At 42.3% G+C, this 17,414-nt stretch overlaps 1 long non-coding RNA gene across 3 annotated transcripts in view; it reads left to right on the top strand.

Moving 5' to 3' along the window:
* LOC123620045 (uncharacterized) overlaps nucleotides 1-17,414 on the top strand; it is a 137,744-nt gene that overhangs the window by 9,080 nt on the left and 111,250 nt on the right. For all 3 annotated transcript variants that reach the window (XR_012504193.1, XR_012504196.1, XR_012504189.1), the window contains exon 2: nucleotides 6,646-6,777. This is a non-coding gene — a long non-coding RNA (uncharacterized LOC123620045). The remainder of the gene's footprint in view (nucleotides 1-6,645; nucleotides 6,778-17,414) is intronic.

Here is a 17,414-nt window from a genome sequence, read left to right as displayed (position 1 = left end):
TTGAACAAACTGTTAGATCAATTAAAAATAAGAAAAATAAAACTTTTAATCTTACCTTCACTTGTTCCTTCTTCAGTGCTCTTCCTTTCTTTATATACTTCTTAATTTCTGACTTGGGTCATTTTTCTTCTCTCTAAAGAATTTAACATTTCTTGCAAGGCAAGTGGCAACAAATTCTCCCCATTTTTATTTGTCTGAGAAAGTCTTTATTTTTCAGGGTACAAAATTTTCGGTTGGTGTTTTTTTCTCTCAACTCTTTTTGAAATATTTTGACTTCACTGTCTTCTTGCTTGCCTTGTTTCTGAGAAGTGAGGTATAATTCTTATCATTGCTCCCCTACAGGTAAGTTATTTTCTTCTTCTGGCTTTTTTCAGAATTTGTTCTTTATGTCTGATTTTCTGTAGTTTTTCAAAAGTTATTCCTGGGTATAGTTTTTTTGGCATTCATCCTGCTTGATGTCCTCTGAACTTCCTGGATCTGTGGTTTGTTATCTGACATTAATTTAAGGAAATGTTCAGTCATTACTGTTTCAAATATTTCTCCTGTTGCCTTCTCTGTTTTCCTTTTCATATTCCTATTAAATGTATGTGATACCTTTGTAGTTGTCTCACAATTCTGGAATATTTTGTTTGGTTTTTTTTTTTTTTTTTCCCAGTCTTTTTTTTCTTTTTCCTGTTTGCTTTTCAGTTTTGGCATTTTCTACTGAGATATCTTTAAGTTCAAAGATTCTTTCCTCAGTCATGTGCAAGCTACCGTAAGTCCATCAAAGGCACTCTTCATTTCTGTTAGTCTTTTTGATTTCTAGAATTTCTTTTAGTTCTTTCTTAGAATTTCCACCTTTCTGCATACGCTGCCCGTCTGTTCTTGCATGCTGTTTCTTTCATCCCTTAGAGCCCTTAGCATATTAATCATAGTTGTTTTAAATTCCTGATCTGATCATTTCAACATCCTGGCCATGTATGAATGTGGTTCTGATGTTTGTTCTCTCTTCCAACTATGTTTTTTGCCTTTTAGTGTGCCTTATCATAGTTTCCAGCTATGATGGACTGGGTAAGAGGAACTGCTGGAATTAGGCCTTTAGTCATGTATGGGGAGGTGCAGGGGCTGGGAAACATTTTATAGTCCTACGATTATATCTCAGTCTTTAAGTGAACTTGTCCCATGGATTGTAAACTTTACATGTGCTTCTCTTAGGTGGGACTGGACAGCTAGAGGGGGCTGGGCTTGGGTATTCCCCTTCCCCCAGGTCAGCTGGACTCTGTACAAGTCCAAGCAAGTTAGGCTCAGGTTAAATAGTTTCTCCTGAGGGCAGGCCTTGTTAAGAACAGACTTCTCTGACATGTTTCAAAATGGTTCCTTTTCCCCTGCCAGAATATTTCTCCAATGTTCACTGTGAGAACCTGGGAGAAATGCAATAGGTAAAACTCACAGAGGTGTGGGACCCCCTAATGACTGGGTCTCCCTGGAATTTTTAACTCTCGGCATCATCCACACTGAGCCTCCAGCCTTTCATGAGTTACATGCGGTTCAGGTTTTCGCACCCTGCACTGTCTCTGGCAGAGGTTTCTACTCAGGAGAGTTGTGATTCTCTGTAATCTCCTGTGAGTCTCTACACTTTGGGGGGCTTGCCCTGTGACCTTGCCTCTCTTTCAGATCTAAGAAGAGTTGTTGATTTTCCACTTTATTCAGCTTTTTACTTGCTGTCAGAATAGAGTGTTGACTTCCAAGCTCCTGTGTGGTAGACCAGAAACCAGAACTAGCCTCTGGTTTTTGTCTCTGCTGTTTTCTCTGTCTGGAATCCTTTTCCTGCAGAGATCGTCCATGCTGCACCTTCACTTCATTCCAGAATCATTGTGGCTTCCACATCCCTCCTTTCTCCTCCTGCCTTGGAGACCCTGGAAGTAAGATGGAGGGAGAACGCATCCCTGAGTCCCCGACCCCATCTGGATTTTGTGAAAGAAGAAATCTTTGTTGGATAAGCCAGTGAGATTGCATGGTTCATTTGTTGAGGCAGCTGACTTTAATTATCCTGACAAATACCATCTCCTTTTCTCCCATCTCCCTTCCATCATCCAGTGCTACTTTTCTTCATACACTTACTGCCTAATATATACACGTCTATATATTCATTGTCTCTCCCTATTAGGATGTCAATTTTTCGGGGCAGCAAGTTTGTTTCAGGGACTGAGAATACAGCAATTAACAAAACAGACATGGCAGGCAACCCACAAATATCTGCTCAATGCATGAATGAAAGGATGCCCACTTCCTATCTCCCTGGAGGTCAGCTCTTCTCCGTAGCTCTTCCTGAGTCTGGGTCTGTTTGCCTCTGCCGACGGCTGTAACTAAATGTTTCTAAGGACAGATAAGTGACACTTCTCTTAAAATCAACAACCTTAAAGCTAACTCAGCCACCCAGAACATCACGCCACATTTTCTGAGATTGCTGGAGGTTACACAGCTGGCTGATTTACATTTGTTTTTGGCTACTTGTATAATATTGTAAATAACAGTATATTCATGATTTACTTGAAAGCTCTTTGTTTAATGTATCAAGCATCACACAAATATATACATAGGATTTCATAAGCACTTCTATCCTTTAAAATTTTATTTCCTACTGTATCTTCATAGCAGCCCTTCCATAGACAGAGCAAATATCTCCACTGTCACAGGTCAGGAAACCCAACTGCAGAGAGGATTCTCTGCTGAGGTCCCGTGGCTGGGAAGAGGAACAATGGCTACTCAGCTGTACTTGGAACTTCCATTGTCTGCTTCGTAGGTCTGCCCTCTGCTGGCTCCTCAGAATTGCTATCATTAAAGAGTGTTGACCACTTACTAGAAGCTTTGTAGCTGAGATTTAATAGTAGGCCTGGATTCAGGGACAGCTCTGTGTCTGAAAAAAAGGATGTCTCTGCACCTAGTTGGTTTCACCAGGAGTATAAGCAGGAAGTTTTGTCTGCTTTCTTCACTACTGTATGCCCAGCATATTAAATAAATTTGTCGAATGATTGAATGAATAAATGAACAAATGAATCTTTCTGAACATTAGTTTCTTAGTCTTCAAAATGGGAATAAAAGTAACTCATTTTATGTGATTATAATGAGATTTAATGAAGTGGTAAGTTCATGTGGTATTTTATAATGCTCAAAGTGTAAAAATAATTTTAATATAATTTAAAACAGCCAGTTTTTAATTAAAATCAATTTCCCAAATTGTGTAGTTCATCCCTGAAATGAGTAGAGAGCTCATTGACTTGGACACATTTTCATATTTGGATTCTACAATATTCACTTCTGCAGTGGTATTTATAGCTGAGAATACACCACAAGGACCTAAAAATTTATACACTACTATTGATCAAATTCCTCATTTTTCAGCACTGGACCCCTTTCACACACAGCTCATTCCTACTCCAAAATCAAACCAAGGGCCTGATTCAATAATCATTACCTGCCAGCTCCCTTTATAAATTTTCCACTTTCCTCAAACATGTGTTTCCTAAGTGAACTCAGTTATTGATTGATGGGTGTGTTCTTAAAGACATGTTTCCCCATTGCTTTTTTACTGTCCCCTTTTGAATCATGGCCTCTGGTTTACTTCTAAGCGTCAATATATACAACTTAATAGTTTGGAAGTCAATATTTTGTACCAGAAGTCACAAATTGTCAAGCCAAGGCCTGAATCTGGTCTAATGTTTAGTTTGACCAGCATTTAAAATGTAGGAGATTTTTTTACTTCTTTTGGAAAAAAAAATCTGAAAATCTGGCTACACTGAACTGGCACTTCTGCATAGCAATTATTAGCTCTTTCCATTTAGATGGGGACATTCTTGTGCATTCCCCACCATCCTTATTACTTTTAAGTACCTTATACCCAAGATCACCTTCCATCTGAACGTCTATAGACGTAGAAGAGTTTATCCCTCACACATCTTCCAGGGCAAAAGCAATCATCCCAGTGGCGTCATCACCATGAATAATTCAGATCTCTCTCTGCCATAGACTTCTTCCAAACCCCACACTCATTTCCAAATACCTTCTGGACATCTCCCACAGAATATCTGTCAGTTTGTCCTTCCTTGCTTTCTTCCTTCCTTCCATTAAACAAGTAAGAACCAGGATATAAAGAAGATACCTTCTTCACCCTTCATGGAGCTGGTGAACGAACTTGGCATGGAAGCCATATGCTATATGCAATGGTTAGGGCATATGCAGGAAATCATGGAACTTAGCAGACCATGGAGGGAGGTGCGGTGGTAGTTAGGGACACCTTTCTGAAGCAAATTGTGCTTGGCTTGATTAATTCAGACTAGAGAATGACTTTTATTCCAGAGAATTGATAGAAATCAGAAACCTAAGGACCCACACTACCTTGTTCATTTGTTGTACCAACATATGGCTGCTCGGTATGGGTCGCTCACTATATTACACTGAAATGGTCCCATGGAAGCTAGAATCAAGAAAAGCCTGGCTAACCAAGTGGATGGAGGGGTTATTTGCTGAGATGAGGCATACATCGAGCAGGTTTGACCCGGGAAGATGAGAGTGCAGTTTTTGGACATTGAGTTTGAGGTGCCTACAGGACACCCAGGTAGAAATGTTCAGTAGTCAATTGCACAAAAAAGTCTAGAACCCAGAGAGAGATGGAAGATGCAGACATAGAGCTGGAAGTCACCGGTTCACAGGTGGTAATTGAGGAGCTGTGAAATGTAAAATCACCAGAGTGAGAGAGCATAGACAAGAGATAGGAATGGTGGCCAACCACAGATAACGTCCTTCAAACACTCCTTTTCTTCTGCATGCCTGAGAAGGAGAGATTGGGTAGGTAAGAGGAAATTCAGGAGAGTGATGTCTTAGAAAAGAGAAAAAAAATTTCAAAGAGGAGAGGGAAAAAGTCACATCAGCAAAAGATGAAGAACATCCATTTGGATTTAGCCAAAGAGGTCATTCAACAGGATCACAGTATCCAAACCCTGCTGGCTGGCCCCAGATCTTCTCCCTCCTGGGTTAGAGTACAGAGATGCTCCCAAGATGGAAGCTTCAGTTACCCTTACTCCTGCTGCTCCTGCATCTCTCACCTGTATCCTGAAGTTAGCCCCCCTTCTCCATCCATTCCACCACCACCTGAGTTTAGGCTGCATTTCTTACTATAATGGACTGTTGCAAATGCCCTGGTATTATTTGCTTTCCACTTTGGCCATACTAGCTTTCCCACTGTTTCTTCAACAGGCTATATGCCTGTCAAGACTTAGGGCTTTTACACAGGCTCCTTCCTCTGCCTGAAGCACCCACCTCTCTTAATCTGCTTGATAAAACTGTTGGCTGTACATCAAAATCCTGTTAATTTCCCCCCATGAAGCTTCTCTTTGCAAACCTGGCAGAATAATTTATTCCTTCCCTTGTGTTCTCACGGCATTCTGTTCATAAGTGTTTTGTGGCATCTATCCCATTGTGTTATGGATTCATTACCAGTCTGCCCCCTTTGCACAGACTTCAGACTGAAAATCCTAAGAATTTGAGGTGATGATTCTTACAGACTGGTATTACCCTTAGTTCATACCTATATTCTTTGTGGCTATTATAATGTAGGAATACAGGAGGTACTCAAATATTTCATGTTGTGAGTCAACAAATATGTAGTAGCTATAGGAAATATAAGCATATTTCAAAGTGGACATTAGCCAACTTTGGGAGAAGAATCAAAGGAGAAGTTTGGAATAAATATGGTGAGTTTCAGTTCCTGGATATGGAAGTAGAAAGAATCTTTCATTTTTATCCTTTAGCTCAGAGAAAAAAAAAAAAGTCATTTTTAAAGTTAAAATGTAGGCAATCAAGAAGAGAAAAGGAAAAGAAAAAAGAAAAAAGCGTCCTGTCGAGAGAAGCCTGGGTCCCTCATGGCTGACGGTGGTGGCTCTCCCAGGAGCAGCCATGTCCACCTGGCTTGCTGAGTCATTCTAATGAAGCCTTTATCTCATCACCATTTTTGGAACTGCATTCATTCACCTTTTCCTGGAGGTCAGCAATTTCAGGAGAATCTAAAATTCAAAGAAGTAAACCAACAAGCATACCTAAAAAAATAAACAGCCAAACAGAATCTAAGTGAAATTTTACTAAAAATCAGTTTTGACAATATCTTCACAACTCCTCCAAGACACCTATCAAAACACATTAACGAATGTCTCTAAGACGAGGAAATGACTTGGAAGAGAAATGAATATGTACACAGCAGACGGAGCATTTATCACCCTGAGAACTTAATCAGCATAGCATTCCGGGAGAGTACTGCCATTCACAAAACCATGTTAGGTTTTAGAACTATGTGCTGATCTTAGTTAATCTTAGTGAGGTGGGTACAGAGCAGACCTGTTATTTAAATATGAAATGTAAATGAGTTGGGGGGGTTGGAGAGTGGTGAGTGGTAGGAAGTTGGGGGCCTACAGTAAACAAGGGAGAGCCTCCCCTCAGGGGGATACTGACACAGTCCTTCCCTTTGGGGACAGGCCGGGATATGGGTCCTGTGTTGCCATATGCCTTGATTTTTCTAAGAAGCCAGAAATTCTGATTTGTGTATAAAATGTCCTCATTTTGAAAATGTTACGTGAGTCTAGTAATATGTTTCTAAAGGTAACATTTGCTCCGTAGGTTTCCAGTTTGCAGCACCCATTTTGAAAGTCCCAAATTATATCTTACCTGCCTGAATCCTGGCTGAAGAAACAACGTCTGAGCCCTGTGAAGTGATGCTGTGTAGCATGAACTGTGCTTCTCCTGGAAAGTGTATGTACCTGTTCCTCTGTGTGTATGTGTGTGTGTGTGTGTGTGTGTGTGTACATATACATACAGTTGACTCTTAAACAACACAGGTTTGAACCCATTTATACACATATTTTCAGTTAATCTAGGACCTGTATTTTCATTTTACAGATATTTAAATTAACGTGAAATTAAGTGTGGGGAAAACTTCGTTTTCAATTAGAGATCACAGCATCTGGAATCAAAAGAACTAGGGTTTGAGTTCTGATTCTAAGCCACCTGTCTCAACTTCCTGCTGTTGGGTGAATCACTTATCAAGTCCTCTGTTTTTGAGTCGGAGATAGCAGTACTTGGATTTCTGACTGCATGGGATTTCAGCACCCCAGCCCATGCATTACTCAAGGGTCAGCTGTGTGTGTGTGTGTATATATGTATAAATATGTATATATATAAAAAATACCAGGTGCTGATTTTCTATAAAGCACTGTGTTAATTACATGACAAACATCATACTTAATATTCATCTAAAAGGGTTGTTTTGAGGATTGTTATTCCCAAATGATAAAGGAGGAAATGGAGACTCAGAGAATACATGACCTTCTTAGGGTCAAAAAGCTGGTAAGTGGAGTCCTGGGGTTAAACCAGGGGCTGCAGGGTGCCACACCTCTGTTTCCAGCTGCCACTCTGGACTTCCTCTCACATGAAGGAGACACAGAGAGGCAGAGGGGCTGCCTGAGGCTTTGTTTTTTATGTTGTTTTTGTTTTAAGCCTTTTGAATAAACTCATATGATTCAAAACTCAACAACGTAAAGTATACAGTGGAGTCTTGCCCCTGTACTGTCTGCTGTCTACTTCCAACCCTCTCCCCGATCCCTGTCCAAAAGCAAAAACTTTTATAATTTCTTGTTAATATTCAAGAGTTTCCTTACACAAATATATGTATGCCTCTGCTTCCTTTACACAAAGGTGGCATATTGTATCCATTGTCCTGGGACTTTTTATAAACAACATCTCTTAGAAATATTTCCATGTCAGTCTACAGAAAGCATCCTCATTCTTTTTTACAGAACCGTGACATCACACTATATGGGTGTACTGTAATGTGTTGAAACATTCCATTCCCCAGTCAATGGACGTTTCTGGGTACTATTTTGGTCATGCTACCTTACTGAATTCTCTTATTGCTTATAGTAATTTTTCTGTTGATTCTTTTGGGTTCTCCTGAATTACAATATCATTTCCAGTTTTATACTACTGATTTCCTTTTCTTGTATCACGTCATTGGTCATTGCCAATTGACCTGAGGTTTTAAAGGTGTAGGGCTTAGTCATAGAGAGGATGGGCATTCCAGGTGGGAAGAACGTCAGAGACTCAAAGATGTAAAACACCACGGTGGGGGCTGAGAAATACAAGAAATAAGTGATAATAATACAAGGTGTAGAAGGACTGAAGGGAAAAATAGGCTGCAGGAGACAGGAATGGATAAGAGGCTTGTGAAATGAGGGGAGTGGAAAGATCCCACAGGAGTAAGTTGGCTCTGTTGAAGGTGGTGAGCCTGAGGCTGGAAGCTCCTTCCGGAACTATTACATGGTTCCAGGTGAATGTGAGAAAGGTGAACAATGTCAGCAAGGAAAGCAAAAAGAGGGTGATAATATCAATACCATTTAGAAGGTAACCTGACAAGGCAGAGGCATGAGGAAGGAGGAGAATCTGGATGGTTAGGTGGTGTCCTTACCTGAGATAAAGAATGCAGAGGAGCACGTTTTGTGAGGAAGAGAAGTTTGACTTTCAAAATGATCATCTTGAGATGTCCTGCACTACAGAAAGGAAAGGTACTATCTCACCTCAACCTTGAATTGCTTGATGGGCATCTTGCTCTTGTGTTTGGCAAATGGTGGAACTTGGACCTAAACCCAGCTTTCTTAATGCCAAGATCAGCAGTCGTTCCACTGTGCACGCTGCTTTCAAAATAAGCAGAGCACGTGAAAGAACATAACTGAAAACAAGTGCAGCTGGTTAAAACAAGGCTGCAAACTTCAGGAGAGAAGAGTGGAGGAGGCCCTGCTAGCTGGACAGACTGGGATCACATAAGCAGCAGAACCCTAACAATTGGGGCTTTGACCTCCCAGTTTTAGAGAATACAAGTAGAAAATAATACTTTTTTAAGATTCTGCACATTTTAAGTTGTCGTCCTATACCATCTCTGTTGGGAAAGGTAATCCTGAACATCCCTCTGCATCCTTGCTGGGTGTGTGAGAAAGCGGGGCCCCGGCCCCACTTTACCTCAGTCGTGTTTCAGGGTTGCGTTTGCTGAGGGCAACCTTGAGGAATGAGATGATGTCTCCCATGGCATAAAGGGGAGGCTGTCTACTGTTGGCTGTAAAACAGTGGATTCCCCAGACTCAGTGTCCTTTCCTGTAGCGTACGTGCAGGTGGCCATCTCAGGCCCCTCTGTTACCCCCAGGGGACTGGCCAGAGGGGTGTGGCAAGAGGAATCCATGTGAAAGTGGTGGTGGTCCTGCTGCGCCATGAATATTACGGTCCCTTCTCTCTGAAGCACAAGCCGATGTCTTCTGGCGGCATTCATGGAATAGTAACGGGCTAACTTATCAGCTTAAAAATAGGCTAAAATCAAATCCCACATCCCGACCCTCCCCACCACTGCCAGTTTTGAGTCCTGGCACTCAGTTTGCTCTTAAGAGCTCCTGGGAGCCTCCTTAGCAGCCAAGGGATGCATTGGCAGGAAAATCAAGGTCAGGGAGTCCACTGGTGTTGGCCCTTTGGTGCTTAAGTAGGGACCCCCTGACCTCCTCCCCCAACCCTCATTGTCCCTTCATGCTGTGAAAGGATGTCCCAGGTCATGGCACCCTCATGACTAATTTTGGCACTCTGAAACATAGTGAGTAAGGTTAGATAGTTTGGGGTCTTCCAAAAGCTCAGCATCGAATTTCCACTTAACCATGTCTGTGCTTCTCTCACTGGATAACTGAGAGATGAGGTGCCCCATCCAGACCGTTCACCATGCCATCTGCCTCCATCCACAGCCCAGACTCACAAGAGCCAAAAGAAGCAAAGAAAGCAGAGGGCTGATAGTAAATGTGGAACCAGCTCATGATAAATATATAGCAGTCCATTCATTGCTTTCTCATTATTTTTCTAACTCTTTTCCCATGGTAATTAATTCTTTGCTTTGGCCTAAGACCCAAAAAGGCTTCTCCCACAACCACAGGAGAAAGCGTAAATCAGAAATAAACCAGCTCATACCAGGCTTGTTTGATCGTCATCTTGTGGTTCAGAAAACCTCAGGCCTTGAATGTGAATTACGCTAGTCTGGGATCGTCAGCACCCCGAAGAAACAAAAAGTCTTTTTTGTGGATGACTAACACAAGACTAGGCTTCAAAATATTTCTATAAATTATTTTTCAAATACAACCCCAAATCTCAATGACTGCCAGAAATATGATGAGACAAGGCAGTGAATAAGAACCAGCAGAAACAACAGATCCACAGGGAACCCAGCTGTTGGAGTCATCAGACAGAGACTGGACAGCAGTGACTCCCGCAGACATGTTTGAGCTTGGCTGATATAACCTTGAATGTGGCATAAACTCTCTCACAGAACCAGTCACTTGTCCTCTTCTCTCCAGCCCTTCCCATCTTCTTCTTCTATCTCCCTCCCTCATTTTGCCTTTTCCAGAATCTTCTCTCTTTCCCTGCAGACGTCTTCTCTTCTGTTTTTCAAGGTGCTCAGGTTTCTTTGTAGTGGTTTAACATGCAGGCTCTGGAAACAGCCTGCCTGGATTCGAGTCCTGGCTCCACAATTTACCCAGGGCAAGTCACTCAGCCTTTAAGCCTTGATTTTGACATCTAGAATCTGTACCTACCTCATAGGGTTGTTATTAGGGTTAAATTAATGGATACAGGCAGTGTTAGAAGAGTGCATGGCATTCGACTGTGCTCCGTGACTATGAGCTGTAGAAACTCCCAGTCACTGAGCTTACTGTCAGGGTTGTATAGTCATCTGCCTCCCTCTCCCTGGAGCTTCTATTCTGGGTTTCATTCCCCCTAGGGCTACTGTCGTGTCAGTGGTCCCCCCTTCCCCCCCAGCCTCAGGGACCCACTGCCACTCTATGGCTATGGCACGAGCCTGGACAAAAGTCCACCCACCCCACCCGTCTCCTTAACACCAGTGCCATGTGTAGGGGTTTCACACGTCTTTCATGATTTACCAAAACACTGAGAGAAAACAGAAGAGAAAAGTGTATGAAACATACAAACCGTCTGGCTCACAAGGGAGGGGCATCTATTCTCACCCCAACCCTCTGCCTCCAGCATGCCCAGCCTTGTCCCTTCCCTCTCTGCTCCCCATCGTCGTGGGCCAGAGTGGGTTTCTCTCAGCTTCTAGAGGGGTGGGAGGGGCTTGTGGGCTTCTCCACCTGGCCCTTCACCCTCTGCCTTTCAGCCGGCCTCCCTCCATGTAGAAGAAGCTGTGTGGGCTGCCACGCGAGAGCCACTGCTGGGCACCTCCATTCTTCAGTTATGAGGCTGAAGAAGGAGTTTAATTGGTTTCTGGTAGAAGTGCATTCACTATCAGGTGGCCCTTGACTCCTCTCTACAAGCAAGGAGCCATCCCCACAATGGGCCAGCTGTCTGGGACAGGTTTGCCCCATCTTGCCAGTTCCCTACTTTGCCCTGTGTCCTAGGGCCTGATCCCTACTGGGTGCATTTCCCAGGCTCCCCTGTCAGTGAATGTCCAGCTGGACTTGGCCACAGGGGCACTGGAGGAGGATTGTAGCCTAGGAGGAAGAGACAAGCTAGAGTCTCTCCCCGCCCTTATTCTGGGGATGCTCTGGCAGCTGCTGCACCTCTTTATCATCCAGCTTTTCTGACAGGCCCCCACAACCAGGTTCTGCAGGGGAAACTGGCCCCTGAGCTCCAGTTACCTGGCCTCTTCCCTTTGACCCTCTAGACTTGGCAAAGACGTGGCTTTCTGCTGTTGCTAATTTCTCAGTTGCTCCACTGTCCCCTTTTTGCCTTTTCAGCTTTTTCTGTCACCTACGTAACACATTTCATGCATTAAATCCCCCTGTTTCAAGTAGTCATGATGGTTTTTTGCTTTCCTGGTGGAAAGTGGACTGATACAAATATCTTAATAACATAATCACGGCATTTATATAGGAAGGATTAAACACATGTGATACCATGAGCTGGGCATTTGTTAAGTTCTCTTATCTTTAAAGACCTTTGAAAATTCTGCTACCCTTTCCTGATTTCTTTTTATGGCCAAACTTCTCAAAAGTGCACCACCAGGACCTTAGCCAACCTAAAAGGTACCCTGTGCCATGGGAGGGTGCAACAAGAAGGAGCAGGATGTGAACCAGGTGTTCCTTTCCTGACCTGATGTAATAGTGACACAAGCTTCACATTTCAGGGTTTCAGCTCCTAAATATATATATTTTGTATATATTATATATATATAATCTCAAACTCACCCTTCCAGCTTTGCTTGTCTTCTAGTTGGACACTTGGAAGGCAGGGATGAATGAGGGCCCATTTCAAAGGTCTTGCCCATCAGTGGCCCAGCCAGTTCACAGTGGAGCAGTTCAGTTTTTGCTCGGCCGTATCCTCATAGTCACGTCATGTCCATTCTACCAAACTGAAACCCTTGATGTCGTCTTTGGAACTAATATGATGAGCAATATAGAATTGTTCTTGAGCAGGAACATGATAGGATTAATCTTCCCTTTGTATCTCCTCATACAAACTCCTGTGCCTGGCTTTTCAACCCCTCCATTGACCAGCCACACCTACCTCTCGGCCTCCAGTTGCAGCCTCCAAAGTTCAAACCTTCACTCTGATCAGGCTGGTCTCTTTATGGAGCCCCTTTACAAGGAAGGGTCACCCCAGCCCCCTGTCTTGGACCGAGAAATCACGAAGCAGAATGATGTGAGGGAATGGAGTCTGGGGTCAGACTGCCAACATTCAAACCCAAGCTCTATCTCTTACTGATACTGAACAAATTACCACTCTCTATGCTCTGGTATCCTCAGCTGTAAAATGGGGGAAATAATATATAAGTCATAGAGTCTCTGTGAGGAGTAAGTGACTCAGTATGTGTAAAGTACTTAGCACTTTGCTGGCAGCTGGGTCACATGTGACTGGAAAATCGGGCAGCAAGGAACTATGTCACCTATTTCTCTGCCACAGCTTGGCACTAAGGAGTCATCAAATCGGAAATAACTTTCTAATTTTAACCAACATTTTATATTTCATTCCAGTTGCACCGAAGTACACATTGCTGCAAGTTTAAGGAAAAAATGGCTCTGCAAGAGGATTCTTTTTCCTCCTCCTCCCAGCCAAATTCTATACCATTCTTTAAGAGCCAGCCTAAGTCCCACTTCCATGGACTCTTCTCTGTTGCTTCAGCCTATATCAAACTCTCTTTGTTGGACATATTTGTATGCTAAGTCCAGACCACACAGGGTAGCACTAAATTGTTCTTAAGGGTCAGTATGTTCTGTTGGGGTCTCCAAGGTTCCCCTCAATAAATAGCTCTTTAGTTCTCAGACTGAGTTCTGAACAAATGGAGACCTAGACCAAACAGTTGACTGGCAGAGTCCAGTTATGACCTTTATTGTTGACTGAGCCAAACTGGAGGATGTACTATAGACTGAGGGTCAAATCAGCCTTTTCCTGCATTAGGAAAATGCACCTCTTCCTCATGGGCTTGTCCCCAAAGTCACCCCACTCCAACTGAGTCATTCCGCTTCTTGTGGGGAGGACAGGAAGAGGAACAGCCTTGGATATGTTTCAAGAGAAGTCCTCCCCCTGCAAACCAAGAAGTGGGGAAAGGCCTGCCCTTCTAGCAAGATCTTCCCATGTCAACCGCAGACTCTTTGAGGGCAGGGCCCACATCTTCAGCTTGTGACGCTTGCTCTGTAATACTGAGAAGGATGGGCGCGTAACAGCTGTGTGATAGTAATAATTCCAGGATCTGGTCTAGTCACTTTCCAGATGTGAGCCTAATCAGTCCTGATAACAGCCCTGTGAAGCAGCTGGTACTAACACTGATGTTTTCGCGATGAGAACACTGAGGCACAGAGCTCACACAGTCAGTAAGTGGTAAACCCAGTCTGGCGTCAGAGTTCATGCTCTTAACCACGATCTGATACTGGCCTAATTGAATTTCAAGGGCAACGGTGTTGGTAGAAATGGAGACTGTGAGAGTTCAGGAGCTGGACGGAAACAGCTTCGTTAGTATCCAGTTAAGGGAAGTTCTGTAACAACTAATGTTCAGAGACAATCGTTGGAGAAGATTCTACAACACATTTCCTTTTTTCTAAACTGCCAAAGTCTATCAGAACTCCTGTGAAACAATCAGTTATGTACTACTACATGAGCTTGGAAAGAAGTCTGTTAATTCATCCTGCTGAAATCATTTCTTTAGGTAATGCTTAGTCACAAGCGCAGAAATGAATCAAAGTAGTCACATCTGATTGAAAAAGAAATCTATGGCTCAGATTCTCTTGTTGCTCATACGATTAAACTGCAATTTGTTTTACAGTGGATAAGGAAGTTTTCCTTTATTTCATTGTTTTAAAAAGTGGTGTGAAAATCCTGTCCAAATATTGTATTTGACCCCATGACTTTACATTGTACCTGTTTGTGTGATTTCAGTCTGAATCCTAAAGTAAAAAATAAATATCCTTCACATCTTTTGTCTGTTTACCACTAGAGGGCACTATCTAGTCTTTTATCTGTGGAAAAACAGGCCCTAAGTGCTCTGCTTCGTTTCCTCTGTTTCTCACAGAGAGAGGAGACATAAAAGACTGTTAACATTCTGCCTCAGATTTATTATCATGAAATCATCTAAAGTAGAAATAAATTTCAAGTCAAACCCACTGGTATGCGTTATTTGGTGGAGACCACCATTGATTTGGGGCCCACTGCGGGCCTAACACAAAAGTGTGAGATGCTTTACATACATGACCTCTGAATCCCGTATCATTACCCTCATTTTACAGATGAGGAATTCCAAGCTTAGGAAAGTCAGATAATGTCCCTAAGGTCACACAACTGCACAACAACCACTTAACTTAGGTTGTGAACCCAGATCAGGATTGAATAAAAAAGACTTTCCATGATGCCATGGACTGATTTCCTGAGCTAGGAAGAGGCCCAGGGGGTTTCTTCCACCTGGTGGTAGGACGTTTGGCAGTTCACGTGGATGATGGTATGTTATTAGGAGTTAAAGATAAATGATAGCAGCAACTCTAAAAGTAATTTATAACTAAACAGAGTCTAGCAAAACAGCTGTCTAGATGTACTAGACCCTTGTTTTAAATTCCACATCATCTAATTTGTCCCCACCCTGTTTGCTTGAATGTAATTAGTGGGATCATTTAAGGAGCCACATGAAACAAGACAGTTTACTCCATAAAGAAATTGTGTTTCTGCCTTAGACCTGACCTCCGGCTGACCTTCATCAGCTACTCTCTTTTGGGTGATCAAGATAGAAGTGTAAAGGCCTAGAAAAGGCACCATTTTTAGTTGTAGCGTCTATGGGTCTTGACAGTACAATTTCTGTTGTGAAGTGGTGCTATAATGACTCCCCATTTTTTAACATGGCTGCATTTGGCAATGATATGCGTGCTGTTTATCCCACATGCTGAATAACGACTCCCTCGGAATTGATCAGACGTGCACTTCAGACCGTCAGTGTTCACAAAAAACATTCCCAATGTTGTCCTGAACCTAAACCTGTTCCCAAAGATCTTAATGAGCTTAGAATGATCATCATGCCCATGCATTTCCCTGTCTAGGTGCTGTTTCGTAAGGTGCTTATATTATTTTCACATGAGGAGATGGAAAATAAAATTTCAGTCCTGACCTTACCAATTCTATATAGAAAAAGACACCCCGAGTCATCCTGTATGAAACACATCCTACTCGGAGATAAAACTTAAACCTTCCTCTTCAAGGATAGAAATAAAGAACACATGCTGTCAGGGAGGAAAGTTGTATACAGGACCAAGAGTGATCATTTTTGTTCTGTAATCTTAGGCTGCCAAGCCATTTCCTTAGTAAGTCTGTGAAATGTAACGTCATAGAGCTAAAATATCTGAAGAAAGAAAAAGTATATGGACACTTAATATAATCCATACTTATTCCAAACACTCATTTCAACCAAGTTAGACATCAGGCACTTTCAACCTAGAATGTCTTCAAATAGGATCAAGTTTTTAATTCCCCTTTCTCTTCTTGGAGTAATCTTAGAGCAGCTGTTGTTCCCAAATGAGCTTGTTAAGGTAGCTCTGTTTTTTTAAGTTACTACATTATTCTAAAGATAAATAAGCTAGTTAATTCCATTAACTGAGAGCCTCTGAAAGAGCAATAGCATCTAAGAATTTTTTTATTATTAAAATATAATTCTTTGCTGTACACCTGAAACTACCATTATAAATCAACTACACTTCAATAAAAAAAAATTTTTAATGCTACTATGAAAAGAACTGAAAAAAAGAAATTGTTGACATACAATATTGTTACTTTCAGGTGTACTACATAGTGATTTGACATTTGCATAAATTACAAAACAATCACCAGAAGTCTAATAACCCTCTGTCTCCACACAAAGTTATTATGGTGTTATTGACCATATTCCTTCTGCTGTATATTATATCCCTGTGGATTATTTATTTTATAACCCCCTTCCCCTCTGGCAATCTAAAAAACAAAAACAGCACACACACAGACTCACAGATAAAGCATCTGAGAATTTAAAGATCTGTTTGCAGGAGCACAGCCTGTGGGCAGAGCTGTTCCATCACAATCTCTGTGCAAGAAACAAACCCAAGCGTGCATGAGAGATAGACCCAATTATAGTCTATTTTGGTCACTGGCATTCCATGGCCTCAGGCCTCTCTCCAGGGCCTGAGATTCAGTCTTTCTTAGCCAAGGCAACAACAGCTGTGTTTGACAGAAGCAAGAACCAAATCTCAGCCGATCAGGTGACTCGAATTTTTCATTCTGATGAGTTGAGAAAACAAACCAGCTCACCAATTCCTGGGGAATTCTACATCACTTTTGAAGCTTCAAGATCAATTATTGTAAGTGGAATAAGTGGAATATGAATAAGTGAATATCATTTTAAACTCTTTTTAATTTTGAAATGATTGCAGATTCACATGCAGCTGTAAAAGAAAGTTCTCTCTGCCCTTTTCTTGTTTACCTCCAGGGGCAACATCTTGCCGGACTCTAGTCCAATACTGCAGTCAAGACACAGAGCTGAGTATGATTTCCTAGGAAAGTAAAACTCCAGGAAGCAGGCCGGTGGTCTCTTTATCTAAGATCTGTCAGTGGTAGCAGGGACGCTATGGGGGAAGAGAGTGGTAGTTTCTCTCTCTGAGAGAATCCTTAAAACTTAAATGAACCCGAACACTTGCAGTTATTTTAAATCACTTCTAAGAGATAGATGGTCATGAACACATCTAATTCTTGTCTCTGAGCACCTTTAACTCTGCCCTTGCAGAGCCACTGTCTGCCCTCCTCTGTTGTGCCCCTGGGGGCTGCAGGGAGCTGACTTGTATGGTTGGCACCAGCGGAATCCTGGGCCATCTGGCCCCCAGGCGGGTTTGTCAGAACCCCAGCTGGCAGGAAGA

This window comes from Camelus bactrianus, chromosome 3, assembly GCF_048773025.1.
Source record: "Camelus bactrianus isolate YW-2024 breed Bactrian camel chromosome 3, ASM4877302v1, whole genome shotgun sequence".
NCBI lineage: Eukaryota > Metazoa > Chordata > Mammalia > Artiodactyla > Camelidae > Camelus > Camelus bactrianus.
This window is presented reverse-complemented; position numbering and strand designations above follow the sequence as displayed.